Below are 17,115 nucleotides of genomic sequence, written 5' to 3'. Positions count from 1 at the left end.
CTCGGCCCTTAACCGATTCGCTATGTCTCCAGATCTTAACAAAAATCGTCAAATGGGCTATATACCCTTACGTCATAGGCTAACTAACTATTAACGTAACAAGAGACACCTATGTGAAAGCAGCAAGGCACCTATCCGAAGTACAATGTCCACACACTATATATTTAAAATTCAACACCCACACGTGGTTAATAGCATGCAGGGTTAATGGAACAAAAGAAAGTGTGAACTCACCCTGCTTGTGACAAAACAACGCCTCGTGGTTTTAGAGTGATTATTTTATCAATTTGGGTTGTTTTAACATTAAAATGCACAGCTATTTTCAGGATCAGCCGGCTGCCGTCAAACACACAAATCTAACTTTGCCTAGTTTAACTAGTGAAGAATCTTTGTCATAACAGGCATCTTCTTACCGATTGATTTGAGCTCTTGTGTGTCGAATGGCTGCAAGCGTCTCCAGGAAACAGCCGGTTGGTTTTCTCTCCTCGGTCAGCGGGATCACGTCAGGGAATTCACCAGATTGTTAACTGTGTTCGTTATTCTCCCGACCAGGAGAGAAGCTTTAAAAGGAGACTAAATGGAGTCTCTGTGAAAGTTCAATTGGGTACTTTAATTAAAAAAGGCGCGGGTTGGTCACAAGCATGATATTGTTCAGTCAGACAAACAGCTGTGATCCGCTCCTCGATAGGGAAGAGAAGAGCCTGGATCTCTCCTCCGGTGCTGTTATATATCCTCTGCTGGCTCCTCCCCGCCAGCCGGCTCACCTCGTCTACAATGTCCGTTATTTCATTTAAACAGAGGATTGGTTCTTTTCACATTCAATATATGCTTAACACGCCGTTTCTCCTCATATATTCTCTTTCATCACTTTTCATTTATCACATTCTAAACGCTGTAATCAATACTCTAAACAATAATTCTCGGCTCGTTTGGTTTCCGGTCATTCCGGATGTTGTCACATGCTACTCTCGTCTGTAAACAATAATGTATTCAAATAAACTGTACCTTCATTTAATATTCAGCATGGTAGTATCTCGACATCTATAGTTGTAGTGTTAAATTAGTAGGCTTCGGTTTGCACCACTCCATATCATTTCGCTACTAAATTCACCTCTTCAGGAAATCGTATATTAGCCACATGCTAAATGCTAACCGTAGATGAAGGATTTTCAGAATAAAAGCTTAACTGCTTGTGCACAAGAATTTCTGGTTTTTCAGTATAAAAGAGCATTAAAACTGACGGCATGTTTAAACTACATTTCCCGATTAAAACATTGATTTTAATTTCTAACAGTATATATCTTGTACTTGATTAAAAGTAAAAGTACTCAGTTCTTGTACTTGAGTAAAAGTAGAAGTAGCCTACTCAGATCGTGTAGGCTACTTGAGTAAAAGTAGAAGTACCAGAGTGTAGGAATACTCTGTTACAGTAAAGGTCCTGCATTCCAAATGTTCCTCAAGTAAAAGTAGAAAAGTATTATTATCAAAATATCGTGAAAGTAGCGACAGTAAAAGTAGTCATTTTGCGGATTGGTCCATTTCAGAATAATATGATATGTTTTATAATGATTGATCATTAAAGTGTTATCAAAGCTGGTAAAAAGTGCAGCTAGTTTGAATTACTTTGTATACTAAAGGGTAGCTTTTGGATTTACTCCAGGTGGAACTAAAGTCTGATTTAACACTTGATTATATTTCACATCATTCATCCACATCTGTAAAGTAACTAAAGGGATTAAATACATGTAGTGGAGTAAAAGTACACCATGTACCTCTGAACTGTAGTGGGGTAGAAGTACAAAGTAGCAAAACATTGAAATACTTAAGTAAAGTACAAGTATCTCAAAATTGTGAGATTATTATTATAGCATTTGTTGAGTTTATTAACTTAGTTACTTTACACCATATGGCTATAAAGATAGAAAGACTAAGCCTTGCACAGAGGCATGAAAATACATTTTCAAAATGCTCAACAGTGCTGCCAAAATTATAAACTGACTGCTACACAATTAAAATAAATGCTTTTTATATATTTCTATTAGATGTGACTCTTTGGCGTTTCTGTTATTATTAACACTGCTGCTTTAGTTGTTCTGACTGCTAAAATCCTCTGTTATTCCTAATTTTAAAGCCGATATTCTGTGGGGTCAGGGGGCTCGGATTCTTGTCACCTTTTTCATACCTGATGAGCTTGCATCCCTGTTGTCAATTTGTTTGGTTATCTAGGCACAGCGGTGTGTGACTCCCTCTGGTACAGTGGTATGTGTGTTCCTAATGTAGAGAGCATTGATTAATTAATAAACTACACACTGACTCTAGATCCTGACCAAATCCTTTTTTGTTGATCAAATGTTTTTCAAAAATGTATTGTATATTATATAACAGCTGCACATCACAGACCGGAGTCTCTGCTACTGTGGACCACGAAGGAGGCGATCATCATCCCCATCCCCAAAGACCCTGCATGGCATGGAAATCTCCTCCTCCTGGAACAATTCTACACCCAGCATATGCTCCCTGTGTTGGCCAGTAGAGAGGAGGACATTTAAATAAACATACTCTTAACACCCTCGGACTCTGCGTTGTGTTTCGTATGTGTGATGGGGTGTTATGCAGAGGGGAGGAAAACATGACACAGCAGATTGGGATTGTGGTGGAGCTGCTGAGCAGTTTTTTAATTGTTGCGTGTAATTATTATTATACTGCGTGCTTCTTAGTTATTCCATCTTTTGCTGTAACATGGATCTGTATGTAACTCTATATTTACTTGTTATCTACCACACTTCCTTCTACATCATACACCATCATTATACATGGTGTATATAGGATATATATATATATATATATATATATATATATATATATTTGTATACATATCTGTAAATTGTATAATTTTATTTTTTGTATTTGGGATTTCTCTTTTGTCCACTCAAATACACTTGGCCCTTTCTCTTTTCCATGTGGAAAATGGCAGCTGCATATTCTGCTTTTCTCGTCTGGCTCCCTGTCTGCTCATCTACAATGAGACAATTATATAATTAATTACTAATAATCATTTAAACCTGTTATTACCAATATTTCACAAATTCTTCATGTAAACTTAAGAGCACAGCTGTATGTTGAGTGTCAACTTTGCTTGGTTCATCTTACTGGGGGGCAGCTACATGGATGTCAGTGCAGTCCACAATCATTTTGCAGTTGAAGGCAGAATGAATTTATTATTGACTCAGAATGAAGCACAACTTCATGTCATACAATACATTGACTTTATTTGTAATTGTGTAAAAAAATAAATCATTGATTAGCAAGCAGGACCTGCAGGAACAGAGAATGGTGATGGATGGAGCTGGGAAGAGAGAAGAATAAAGAAAACAGATCAACTTTATTATCGGATATTAAAAATTCAATTTCAAAACAAGTTGCCGCTCCTACAGTTTTCTAGTATGTAAAGATGATTTCACATGACCTATGCAAAATATCACACTCAATACATGTGTGTCTCTGGGGGGTGCATTGTGCCTTTGATGTATATAAATAATATACCATAACCAAATACTATTACGTACAGTGGAAATCAGGTTGCCAGAGCAGGTCAGTCCAGTGTGCATGTTCCTCAGGGTCTCAGCAGTTACAGGTGAGGTAAAGAAAATAAAAGAGAAGAAGGTCAGTAACAACACTTTAAAGTAACAACACTGAATAATTATCTATTTTAATAATTTTCTCTCAGTAATGACTCAACTACTGTCTTTCCAACAAACAGATTGACTCACTCTCACTATCATCACAATGAAACACGTCCAGAAGAATGTCATGCAAAGCTGCCTGCCTTCCTTCCTTCGACTCTCCCTGAACTGCTTGATCTTTTAATGTTCAATGTTAACCATTTGTGCAGATAGCATTAAGTAGAAAATATGCTAATGTGGCGTTAGCCTACCTCCCGCCCCCTTAGCACCTGGAGGAGGGGGCGATAGGCTACTCTTCAAATGTTTCACAAAATACTTACCATCATGACTACTCTTACTGTTTAACATTTTGGTTTACTTCATGTTAAGGCTAATACAAATGACAAGGCTAAGTAATGTAATGTAATGCTAACTAACATGCTCGCTACTAGCTAGGTAGCTAACTTGACTATGTTCCATGCAAAACATGTATATTACCTGATATGTTTGGTCCAACGACTCCTGGTCCTTTCATAAGACGGGAAGCGATAGAACGAGCAAGTGGTATGATCTCTTTTGTGATTACAACCTGGTACAAAGCACACAGGCATCTTGTAAAAGTGAATTTATTGGAGCAATCTCTTATATTTATTGGAGGGAATAAATCAGTCTTCTTCCTCTTTGCGAGTCGCAACCAGTCTTGGAGCATTATCGCCTATGACATCACTTACGCGACCCAGAATGCATTTGGGATTTGTAGTCTTTCTAGTTGTGTATTTTTCATAGTCTTATATTTCAACAGTTTTACGACAAACTGTGACTTTTTTTACATGGAAATGATTGTTTAAGATGACACATCATATGTGTCATTCGTGGCACAATTCAAACGGGATCAAAAGATAACTTTTCTCTCTCCATTGACTTCAATGTATAATTTCCCGCTTCCGGGGTCCCATGGAGGCTCCCGGAAGGGGAGGGACTTCGCCTCTCTATTGGGAGCATGTTAGCTTAGCTTGGTAGCTTCAGCTAGCTCTGGAACTTTCAGCTCGGTGTCAGCAGGTCCCGCCTCGGCTCCGCCTCTTTGCCCTTATTTGGAGCAGGCTGGAGAAGGCGGGAGTTTAACTCTGACGTCACAGTCGAGCCGTTAGTGGCCGACTCCGCCTACTAAGGGCTTCTCGGCAACTCTGCAGAATTCTATGGGTGACGTCACGGACCCCACGTCCATTTATATATACAGTCTATGGTTTTCTCACATGCTCTGGCAGCTAGCGCGTGCACGAGAGAGGGGAGGCACTTAAAGCGTGTTTGAGAGGGGCGGGACTGCAGGCACGGCTGCAGTAGTGATGGGAATTTCGGCTCTTCTTGGTGAGCCGGATCATTTGGCTCGGCTCACCAAGAAGAGCCGGCTCTTTCGGCTCCCAAACGGCTCTTCAGTTTACCACATATTATACCTTTTATAATTAAATCAAATGTAGCCCTGTTTTGATGTGTATAGGCCTATGTGTACACATATATCTCTTAAATTAATCAATACATCCTTTGTACTGAAGTATTCAAAAGTAAATATTACATGTTTAATATAAATGATTTGTTGTGGCCAAATGTTTTCATTGCATTTACAGACCCTTGTAACTCTCTGATACCACCCAATGAATGCACTGACTTGCTTGTAGAACCACGCTACACAAAACAGATAGCAGCACCTATAAAAACTATTTAAAAAAGGGGCTACTGTATCGACATTTAAAAATTATATTTAAAGAAAAGGCCGATTCTGTGGGCTGCAGCTGACCACGCCCCCCTGCAGGAGAGGGGAGCGTGCTCTAAGATCAGCTGCTGGGCTGTCAGAAGAGGGGGAGAAAAAGTGTCTTATTCTTATAGAAGTAAGAAGAGAAGCAACGGGGCAGAAACCCTCCTTTTTGCAGCGGTCCAGACATAGACATCAAACGGCGACACATATTCAGTTGATATTTACTTTGGTATTAGGGCAGGGATATCTAGATACTTTCCAAGGTTTGACAGAATGAATTGTGCTACTTTTAAAGCAAGCAAAGATGTTTTCAAATCTGTAATCAAAAAGCTTTTCAAAAACACTATCGAAGCAGTTCCTGCCGTTGCTACGTTAGTTCAAACAGTAACAACCCCTTACGAAAATGAACTATAGCATTACTATAGTATACTATAAGAGTTGTATAGTATCCTATAGTAAGTTTGTAGAGTTCTATAGTATTTTTCACCAGCTGTCGTATTAATATAGTTTTGTCCGTAGTGCCATTTTATTAGCTATAGTAGCCCTATAATATTTCAATAGTAATACTATGTATCTAGATCTTTGTAGTATTCCTATATTATTTTAAATAGTATAACTATAGTATAATATATAGTGTTTCTGTAGTTGTTTTTTGAACACACTATAGACCACTCCTAAAGTAATAGCATGATATTGTCATAGTGAATGCATATTATTATATAGTGTTTTTAAAAGTATTACTATAGTGTTTTTTTTTGGTGTTTCCATATTAAGACTATATTATTTTAAATAGTACTACTATAGTATAATATTTAGTGTTTCTGTAGTTGTTTTTTGAACACACTATAGAACACTCCTATAGTAATAGTATGATATTGTCATAATGAATGCATATTATTATTATTATAGTGTTTGTATAGAATTAATGTCATTTTTTTTTAACACACTGCTGTGTCAAAGGCAATTCAACACATTCAGTATCATTTCTGAACTATTTTACACACACATGTGTGTACATAGAAAAAAAAAATGCACAGAGTCAACACATTAGTGTATCCAGACCGATCCAGACCTATGATCCAGACCCAGTCTATGATCCAGACTCTGAGTGTATCCACTGTCCTGCCCAATCACGGTTGAGTTATTTCAAATGTATCATTTTTCAACTGTCCAACTGTCAATCAAATGTCCCAACTGCCATTTCACCTCTGGCTGCTGAGGATGGATGTCAGCGGAGGAGAGTCTAACTCTTGGTAAGTTATACAGAAACAAAACGTTTTTAACAAAGTGAGCAGATATATTGTCATAATGTGAGCAAGCTAGGGGTCTAAATAAATATTTTTTAGCTTAAATAAATATGTTTTGCCAATGTTGAACAGCTAACTATTGTTTGAGTTTAGCTGCCTGGATGACAATTATTTTCCTTCACGCCGTTCTTCTTTTTTTATTATATTTATTTTTATCTTAACTTAATGTAGCTTACACTCTTTTCTGTGACCATCATTCTTCAATCGACATTATATTGATAGCATTAGCAGCTATACTGTATGTTTAATGCTATCTAGCTACTTTGGCTAGGTTTCATTGTTCGGCCAGATGTGACGAGAAAGTGCGAGTGAGCAGACCGACAGAGGCTGCGTTGATATACAGTCTCTTACAGTGCAAATAAGTAACTTACTCGCACTAAAGTTATTTATTAGTAGTAAGTGTACACTGCAGTTTACCTGTTTCTGACTAAAACATCAGCCACTACTCCATAGACAAGTTTACGCGCCAAACCACGGGTAGCGCCATAACCCTACACAAATGCACTTCATTTCCGCCGGAAGTCTTTTGCACAGCGTCTGTCGGTGTAAACCGGTGTAAACAGTCAGACGGGCACTGGTGTAAACACAGCGATTTCGATGCTAACAGTGATGCTAGCTTGGGAACACGATTCTACTTCTTTGACTGGAGATGGCGTTACTCTCCCCCACCCGAATTCAGTGCAAAACTGGGAGGATAACATGACGACGTGGCCCAGCATAACGTACAGCAAAATTTGCTCCTACTTCGTTCAATCCATGGCAATAGATGGAAAAGCAATGGACAGTCTGAAGGCATATCATAAGGCTGCGCACATTCTACTTTGCCCACATGCTCCCGAAAATTGTTGACGATTTTGTTGAGGGAAGGTTACAGTTCTGCAGTAAATATCTCAGCATTTTAAAACCAAAATAAACTGCCTTATTTAGGTCATGCCCACAGAAGCCAACAGTTGTCTGTTGTTTACATAATGCACAATTTACATGATCTCTTTATGCTGTGCAATATATCATATGTGCCTGTACTGTTTGAGTGAAAATAAAGTTTGATGTAATTTAATTTCATTATTGCACTGTTATTGCATTATTGCATTTCATATGTTCCTTAGAGTGCTACAATTTCTTTTAACACAGTTCATCATTCATATTAAGCTCATACTGTACATAAATAACACTGAATGAATTCATTGTTGAGAGGAAACTAAAGAAATGGCTTCAACAAGAAAGATCACATGTTTAATCCTAACAGGTATTACAAATTAAAATATAAAAGCAGCCCACACAATTACATCACTGAAAATATTCATATATAATATTAAAAAATACAATGCATGCAGTATTTGTTGTGTTTATCTGTATTTAATGAACAACATGGCTGGGTGCTGGGTGCTGGTTTGTGGTCGTAGCACTCTCTATCTAACCACTCGTTCAGATGCTTTCTCGAGTGATTGCAACCAACTACCGCACACGTAGTTCCCGAACCACTTTTCTTCATGTTGTAATTGTTATATCCTCTTTGTCTCTGCGATATCAGTGCTTTGTCGGCACAACGGAGCTAGCTAGCAAAACAAACCCAGTCCGCCAAAACGGAAGTGCATTGCATCGAAGGGAGGAGTTCAGGATGTAGAGCGGAAACGGCTCAATAACTTGTGTATACTTGCAATTATAAAACGGACAAGTCAAATCAAGAAATCTGATTGGTTCTTAGCCGTGATATACTGAGCGTATACCACGGGTAGAAGTGTAAGTTACTTTTCACAACAAGTCAGTATCCCTCCGCGTCTGAGAAAAACAGTATACCGTTGGGCTGAAAAGCAAACTGCCTGCAGTTGTCGACCCTCCGCTTCGCGTCGGGCCGAACCACGGCCCTTAGCTGTGATATAATGAGCATATACCACGGCCTGTCGTGAGCTATTTCTTAAATATTATATTGTGTAGAAGGGAGATTTCTGCCTCTTGTCGCTAGGCAACTTGTTTGTGAGACGCAGCGTCATGCACGGCAGGTCAGGCACGATTTGATTGGTCGGAAGGAAAGCCCGCCGGCCCTTCCCTTCCGACCAATCAAATAATCGCAAGGGAAGGCCGCCGGGCTTTCCTTGACATGTCCCTGCCACAGCGGACTGCGGGTGTAGTATAGAGTGAGTGTAGCGTGCAATACTGTGTTTCACCACACATTAATTAAGAGGGGCGCTGTTTCAGTCTTTGTAAAATACTCACTGACAACAGCGGAGAGATGTTTTTTAATACAAATAAAAAATATAAAGAAATACCCAGCTTTCAGGAGAAAACGCCACTGGAGGCTGAGCAGAATCTCCCCTGTGCTTCTCTAGAAGTTGTCTTTATGGGTGAAGATAATTAACTTAAAATTACCATACTGCTTATAATTTATATAAGGTGTGTATTAATGGGTTTAACTAGAAGATGATAGATGATGGCATTTAATTTAATCTGGCATAATATGATTAGTCAACATCAGGATGAATTTGTCTTTTTCTTATAATTACAGGAAGCGGGAATGAGCAGCAGGAATTTGTTAAAGTCCTAGCAATTTCATTTAAGAATGGAAAGGAAATTAAAAGAAAAATCTACAGTGTCCACTGTCCAAAGCACAAACCATCTCCTGGAAGTAACAGGTGAATTTGGATTTGTCCTTGATAGGATTTTAAAATACAGCACAGACTTCCAAGAGTTTATAGATATTGATAGAAGTGAGAACGTCAGTAACTTTGACAGATTCCAAGTGTACTATTCTGAAGCACCGGATCTTCAGCCTGTCCTAAGAGAAGTCTTTCAAACTCAGGTATGCATTTAGCATGCTTGTTAATTGTGTTTCAAAAAATCCCACAGGCCAGAACTTTACTTTGTGCTGTGCTTGCTCTTATTGTTTTGTTCAGCCTACACAATAACCAGTTCTTCTGAATGGCCTAACTGATCTACTTAAGAAGAAAATTCCAGAAGTATTTGATGAACTGCAAACTAATGGCATTCTTACCGAGAAGACCAGGCTCAAACTTGTCAAAGTTTGCATCTCTGACTTGGTAGAGAGGCAATGTGAAATGTGTTTATATATAGGGGTTGGGACACTTTTCCCCTTAATTTCGTTGCCCAACCATTTCTGTTTCGGGCCTGAAATTATTCTTGTCAATTTTTTCCATTTAAGTTATTCATATTCATATTCTGTGAACAATGTATTTTATTTTGTTAATAAAGTCCCTATCTTTCAAATTGAAAATGCTCTGCTTGCTAACTTTTATTTGTTGATACCATACTTACAGGGATGACTACATCATTATTAAAGCTAATTAACTATAGATTCACTATAAGATCACCATAGTAATTGTCTATAGTGTGTTCCAAAAGACCATAGAAATAATATAGAAAGCACTATAGTGATACTACATAAAACTCAATAGTATAACTATAGTAATTTCCTATAGTGGCCGAAAAACCATAGAAATACTACAGGAAACACTATAGTATAACTGTAACTTCACTATAAGATCACCATAGCCAACTCTATAGTATTACTAAAGTAATTCTCTATAGTGTGTCCCAAAACACCATAGAAATACTATAGCAGTTTTTTTTGGTATTTCTATAGTAATTCTTAATAGTAATACTATAGTGTTTTTTCGTCCGGGACGGACTATTTTTCTTTAGCGGATGCAATGTCAATTTAAATAAATGCATACAACTATTTTTTAAATCAATAAAATAACTTTCTAAATCCATAAAAGCATTTCAATTAATATTGGGAGTCATGTCGTTACTTTGTTGAGAATGTGGCCATCTAATAAGCGGGATAATGTGCACATTGCATAATGTGCCTTCATGCCGATCTAGATCCCTCCGCTTGGGCGCGAACCGGCTCCCGTCGTTCACTTAACGGCTCTGAGCCGGCTCGTTCGCGACCGACACATCACTAGGCTGCAGTGCAGGGATTGGAAGCAGAGCGCTGAACACACAAGGCTCTTATTAAAACTGCGCTTTCTCACCGGAGTACTTTCCCCCGCCATTCTTAAAGTACCGATACTAATTTTAACGGCAGGGTATCGCGGTATAGCTTTCAAGTATCGGTACACCGTGCAACACTAGTCAGGAGTCAGTGTTTCTCCCCCAAACTCACACATAAAATTCGATATGAACTGAAGAGCCTCATGAAACTAGGCAAAGAGCCGCATGCGGCTCAAGAGCCGCGGGTCGGCCACCCCTGCTCTGGAGCATAAAGAGCTGTGGATTATTGTTATTGATATCGTACAGTAACAAAGTATTTGTACATTACGAATTAATAAAGTACAGTGTTACACTGTACTGTATTACTTTTATTCAAACTGTATTCTCTTCTTATCATGTAGCCGACACTTCTTCCTTTCATTGATACATTTAAATCACCTGACTACAGCATATAACATACGTGCTGCAACCCTGTGCTGCTGCTGCTGCTTCTCTCTGCCTCATCCTCTAGCTATTGGTGTGAGTCTAACATTAAACAAGCAGTCTGCTTGTCATACATTGATGACGATACATTTTAAGTGGCAATTTGTTGAGTCACTGCCGCTAAATGCCGGTGGTAGTACACGATCGGCTCGGGTGCATATCCCTCGCATCCGTCATCCGTCATATGACGTCATATCCGGCGTCATTTTCGCAGGCTTCTCTGCGTCAACCTTCACAGTATCATCATTACGTTGTATGACATTGCATGTAACGGTGCAAAGTCTCCGAAAACAGAGCAGTGGCTGTGATGCTAGCTTTGCGGCTAGCAGTTAGTTTTTCCCTTTGTGGGTTTTCTCTGGAAGTTTTTCCTCGTACGATGTGAGGGTCTAAGGATAGAGGGTGTCGTTTTTCTCATACTGATATTCTGAACAAACTGCTGTTGTATTAGCTGTAAAATGTCTTTACTGTAGGGTATTTTTATTATTTGTACAGCATTTTGGCTCAACCAAAAATCGTTTATAAATGTGCTATAGAAATAACACTTGATTTGATTGATTTGATTTGAAAGGGTGTGCGCCAAGTCTGCCTTTGATGTTCTTCCATCCCATTTATCTCAACTCAAGTTAGTATTAAATGCAGACAACTCCAAAGTCATGATATCCTCAAATGGCAAAAAGTTAACTTATTTTCTCCCCAACATTTGCAGTGTTCAAGGGAATGACATTGAAAGGGTCACTACATACACATATCTAGGTTTTATTATTGATCAGAACTTATCTTCCAAGTCACCCACTGAAAATGTTGTTTTAAAATCAGGTTTTCTCCTTTCAGACAAGGAAACATTTGATCTCTGCAATATGAAAATTATTAGTCGGTTACTGTTAGTAAAAAACAGTAAGGTTAATACTGGCTGTTTGTTACACGCACACACACACACACACACACACTAGGGGTTTCACCAACTAATCGACTACTCGACTAGTCGACTACCTTTACCACTAGTCGGGCGCTGTAGGCCCTAGTCGACTAGTCGTGGAAAAAAATGGAGGTAAACGAGGTGCTGCAAAATGCTACAAAACACGTCCGACATTCTTATGTATGGCAGTACTTCAACGAAGATGTAACCAACTCCACAGTGAAGTGTCAGTTGTGTACAGCTGTACTGAAGTACAATACAAATGCATCTGCTATGCGCAACCATCTGAAGATGAAACACCCGCTGCCGACAGCTAGCACTAGCAGTAATGCTAGCACCAGTGAGCAACGGACCGGCGTCAGCACTGAACAGAGGCAAACGAACAGCAAGAAAACACGGGTCAACAGTGATGCGGATGATGAGCTACGGGATTACTGCCAGCGGACACCGCATATCCCCACAATGGATAATCCACTGGAGTGGTGGGCAGAAAACGTGCACCGCTTCCCCCGCTTTCGAGGAGCTACCTGGCTATTCCAGCCTCAAGCACCCCGAGTGAGAGGGTTTTTTCCCTGGCAGGCAACACTGTCACCCGAAAGCGGTCAAGCCTCCTTCCCTCACATGTCGATGCGTTGGTGTTCAAACCAAAAATATGGAAAGGTGGACGTTATCGTGGAGCACAGCGAATAAAGTGTTGCGCAATGCGCTGTTGCGCACTGGATTTACGTGGCATTTATGTAAACAAGAGTTTTTTGCTGTCGATTTTGGTGAGTCCAGTGTTTGTTATTTACTCAGCCATGTAACACAAATTAAAATGCAGTGTTTAATGTTACTGTATGAGTTCCAATAGAAAATACAGTTGTAAACCTCTCTTTGTGTGTCTCTATTATGACGTAACGACTAGTCGACTAGTCGACTACTATTTTGAAAAACTAGTCGACTAGTAAATATTGGTAGTTGTGAAACCCCTAACACACACACACACACACACACACACACACACACACACACACACACACACACAGAAGCTGTTTGATCCTGTTTTCCCTTGATCTTTACAACTTTGCAGTGTGTGCACAAAACTATCCTAGAACATTATAAACATTTTAGATCTTCCACCTGCACGCCGGAGGAGGGACTAAACAGAGACATAACCTCAGTGTAGTAACAGTGTAGTGCAGAACTTCAATTATCTACAAACAAAATGGCCAAAAGATATTCTGCTCAGAGAGCCTTGGAGCTAATAATGGATGAGAGTGAATGGAATGCATTGGAAGAACACGGTGAAGTGGAACAGGAAGACATTTCTGAAGATGATGTGGAGGTAAACTCAAAATTTGACAGCAAATTGGAAGATGAACTTGACTCAGAGCCAGCTGCTGGAAGACCCCCACAGCCAGCCGCAAGGAGACCCCCACAGTCAGCTTCTGGAAGACCCCCACAGCCAGCTGTGAGGTCTGTGGACCCTCAAAGGACTCCAAGACACAGACTACATGCAGCAACTGCAACAAGTACATCTGTGCTATACACACGAAGAAGTTCTGTACATCATGTGTTTCCTAAACGGACTTGCCCATTGACTCACATGATGTTCTGCAGCGTCACTTCATCAATATATTTTTCGGATATACTGTATTTTATGAATAGTGACTGGTAATTATTTTTATTTGCTTTGTGTTTATATCTGTTCTATGTCATTTATATGGATGTTTCATTCTCTCTATATTTCACAGCGAAATACTTTTTTGGATGTGTGGTTCTTTTGTTTCAATTGCTGCTAAATTGCTTTATTTCCTTCAGGGCTTTGATTATTATATGACAGATTAAAAATAATAAACATTAATGAAAAAATGTTTCATTTACATTTGTCCTAGAAAAGCATGAGCAAAATATAAACCTAGTTTTCATTACAGTGTATTTTTGTTAACATAAATTACATTTGTATCACAAAAAACGATGGACACTTCCATTGTTAAATTTGATCTAGCAAAGGGTATTTTCAAAAAACAATCATACATTTGATTTTATATTGTTGGGGAATGAGTTAAAGACAATATATATAAGGAATTGTGCATGTTGAATTTAGTTCTGTATTTTTTTAAAACCCTGAAATATGTCCCGGGTCAATTTGACCCGAACATTACCAAAGAGTGCGAAATGTGAACATAACACAAGGGTTAAGTAAGTAAACACTACTAAAAATAACAACTAACCGCTAGCCGCAAAGCTAGCATCACAGCCACTGCTCTGTTTTCGGAGACTTTGCACCGTTACATCAGTGTTGAAAGTGTGCTGGTCTTACCCGGTCCTTAGTACCGGTAAGAGATTTCCAGGCGGTCCGGAGGACCAGGAAGAATTGACAGCTCCACCCGTGGAATTTATACTACGAAGGGCAGATATTTTGGTTTGGATTACTGGTCTGGGGGAAGCTCGCGAGTGTGTGTGTGTGTGTATACGTTTTTTTGTGTATTTTTGCGTATTGTGTTTGTTTCCCGGGGAAAACACTAACGAGAAACACCGGCTGTTGTTATGCCTGCTGTGACCTCAAGTTACTCCGTTCTCCGCTTGTAATTATGCTGTTACAAGCTTCTAAGTTGTATTTATCATCTGAATTTGCCGAAACAAGTTTCATATTCTGAAAACCAAGACTTTGTTTATTTAAAATCAAACAAAACACGCGAACCCCGAAACAATTTTTTTTACGCAAATCCACGTTTATTTTGGAATGAGCCGTTGCGACTTCCGACTGATTTCGATAGAGCGGGTCACATTTTTCCCACTTGATCAGAACAGCGGGAGGAGAAAAGAATGGAGTGACTAAATGCCAGCTAGAAAATTAGGCTACGTGGTAATTAAAGCAAAAATGCAAACGACGATTCTTCAGATGTTTAAGAGAAAGGAGAGAGATGAAGAAACTCAGAATGTGATTAAAATTAGAAAAACAACGCCCACAGATGACACAGGTGATGATGCTTATTTAGCCCAGAGAATGGACATGAACCTGGCCATGATGAATATAATAAGTTAGCTAACTAGCAAACTGTATATCTCTATATGGGGTGCCCAACCAGTCGATCCCAAGTCGATCGCGAGATGTACAACAGGGGTGGCCAAACTTTTTGGCTCAGGGGCCACAATAATGTATCAATGTGACAGCCGGGCCGGGGGGCATTGTTTGGTTCCGTCTTGATTCATGTCGGGCTGAGGGTTGTTTTAATCTCATTCTCCCGCGACGTCCACGCGCAGCTGTGACAACCAGGGAGGAAGGGACTTTGCGCGGCGCGCGCGGCGTGTGGACAGTGGGGGATAACATAAATAAAAATTGGATCGTTGGATTTTAGACTTTAAGGCTTTTTAAAATCAGCGCGGGAACCCTGGCTCATTTATACCAATATTGGACGGGCCGCATTAAACAGATCAACGGGCCGCATGTGGCCCGCGGGCCGTAGTTTGGCCACCTCCAGGCCCGGTTCTATGGGGGTGCATAAGGGTCCCAGTTGAATGTTATGCACCCTCAGTTGAAAAAGAGAAGGGAGTGAAAAATATTACATATACAATAACAATAATAATAATAGTAGTAGTAATATGAAGAAGAAGAAGAATATAGTTGAAAATAAAATAAACTGTAATTGTGGTCAAATATTGTGGTCAAATAACTATAGTTAATAACCCCCCCCCCCGTCAACGATCGCTGCCGTCTTGGTTAAAAAAAGGTTGGGCACCCCTGCTCTATATAGTCAATGGCTATCTTACTCAGAACACAACATGTACACAGCATACTATTTTAACATTAAATATGTTGCTTTGATATCTTCTATTTTAATCTGCACATTGTGGCATACATTTTGAGATATTTTATTTTATTAGTATTTTAATTTATGTAACCAATATTCTGAAAATTCAAAGAAAGACAGAGACTTGTACATCTTTGACTGTCTGCTGAATTTAGTTATACATTTTTATTCTAATTTATAACAGTTGAGGCCCAGAGGGAGGAAGAGGAGACTCAGCCAGAAGAAGTGGCAGCAGGTCCCTCAGAAGCCACCACAGGTGATGCTAGCCCTACTGCATACCCTTCTATATGGAAAGAAGAACAATATGAACAGTTCAAACAGACAAATGAATGGATGTATGCTCACAATGGAAGGCTAGGCTGTACCCCATGCCATGATGTGAAGGATCTGGGTGTCATGGCATCCCGTGGTGTTAATATTGCTATTCAGTGGGCTGATGGAAAGATAATCCCAGCTGGTCAATCAAGGGATGTCCAGCTTTCATCACTGCGCAAAAAAATCTGTGAGCACAAGAACTCTGCAGCACATAATGAAGCAGTCAAGATTCTTCAGACAGCAAATAAAGATATTCTTCTGAACATGAACGGGAGTAGTCAGGAGTCTGTGTTTGAGTCTACTGCCAAGGTATTCATGACAGCCTATTATGTGGCCAAGAACAACAAGCCTTTCACAGACTTTGAGAGTCTGATTGACCTGCAGCATGCAAATTCTGCTGATTTAGGGCGTGTTTTGCATAGCAAAACTGTCTGTGTTGACATAATTGAGCATGGGTCATCACAGATGAAAAAGGACTTCTAAAAAAGATAATAGAGACCAAGAGCAAAATCACAGCATTGGCTGATGAGTCAACCAGTGTTGGGCACAAATCAACACTAATTGTGTTCCTGAAGGCTAGTGTTGATGGAGACATGGAGCCCATTGCCTTTCCATTGGACCTGGTTGAGCTTGATAGTATGTCTGCTGCTCATATCAAGGAACAGATTATGGGTTGCTTGCTTAAAAATGGCTTCACTGTTGAGTTGCTGAGAGAAATCCTCATTGGATTTTGCAGTGATGGGGCCAGTGTCATGCTGGGAGTGAAGTCAGGTGTTGGGAAGTTGCTCCAGGATGACTTCCCAGGGATCATACTATGGCACTGCCTTAATCACAGACTGGAGCTTGCTGTTGACCAGGCACTGGATGTGACAGGGGGAACGAAGGACTTCCAGGCATTCATGGACAGCCTATATTCATTATATAGCCAGTCACCAAA

At 39.7% G+C, this 17,115-nt stretch overlaps 1 long non-coding RNA gene across 1 annotated transcript; it reads left to right on the top strand.

The window, feature by feature from the left end:
• Positions 1 to 6,626: 6,626 nt before the first annotated feature.
• Positions 6,627 to 9,919, top strand: LOC307013352. The gene is made up of 3 exons (XR_013800956.1): positions 6,627 to 6,665; positions 9,223 to 9,516; positions 9,611 to 9,919. It is a non-coding gene; the product is annotated as an uncharacterized lncRNA (long non-coding RNA).
• The last annotated feature ends 7,196 nt before the right edge of the window (positions 9,920 to 17,115 follow it).

This window comes from Notothenia rossii (assembly GCF_949606895.1).
Source record: "Notothenia rossii genome assembly, chromosome: 7".
NCBI lineage: Eukaryota > Metazoa > Chordata > Actinopteri > Perciformes > Nototheniidae > Notothenia > Notothenia rossii.
Note: the sequence above shows the minus strand (reverse complement) of the source record. Positions and strands in the feature narration are given on the sequence as shown.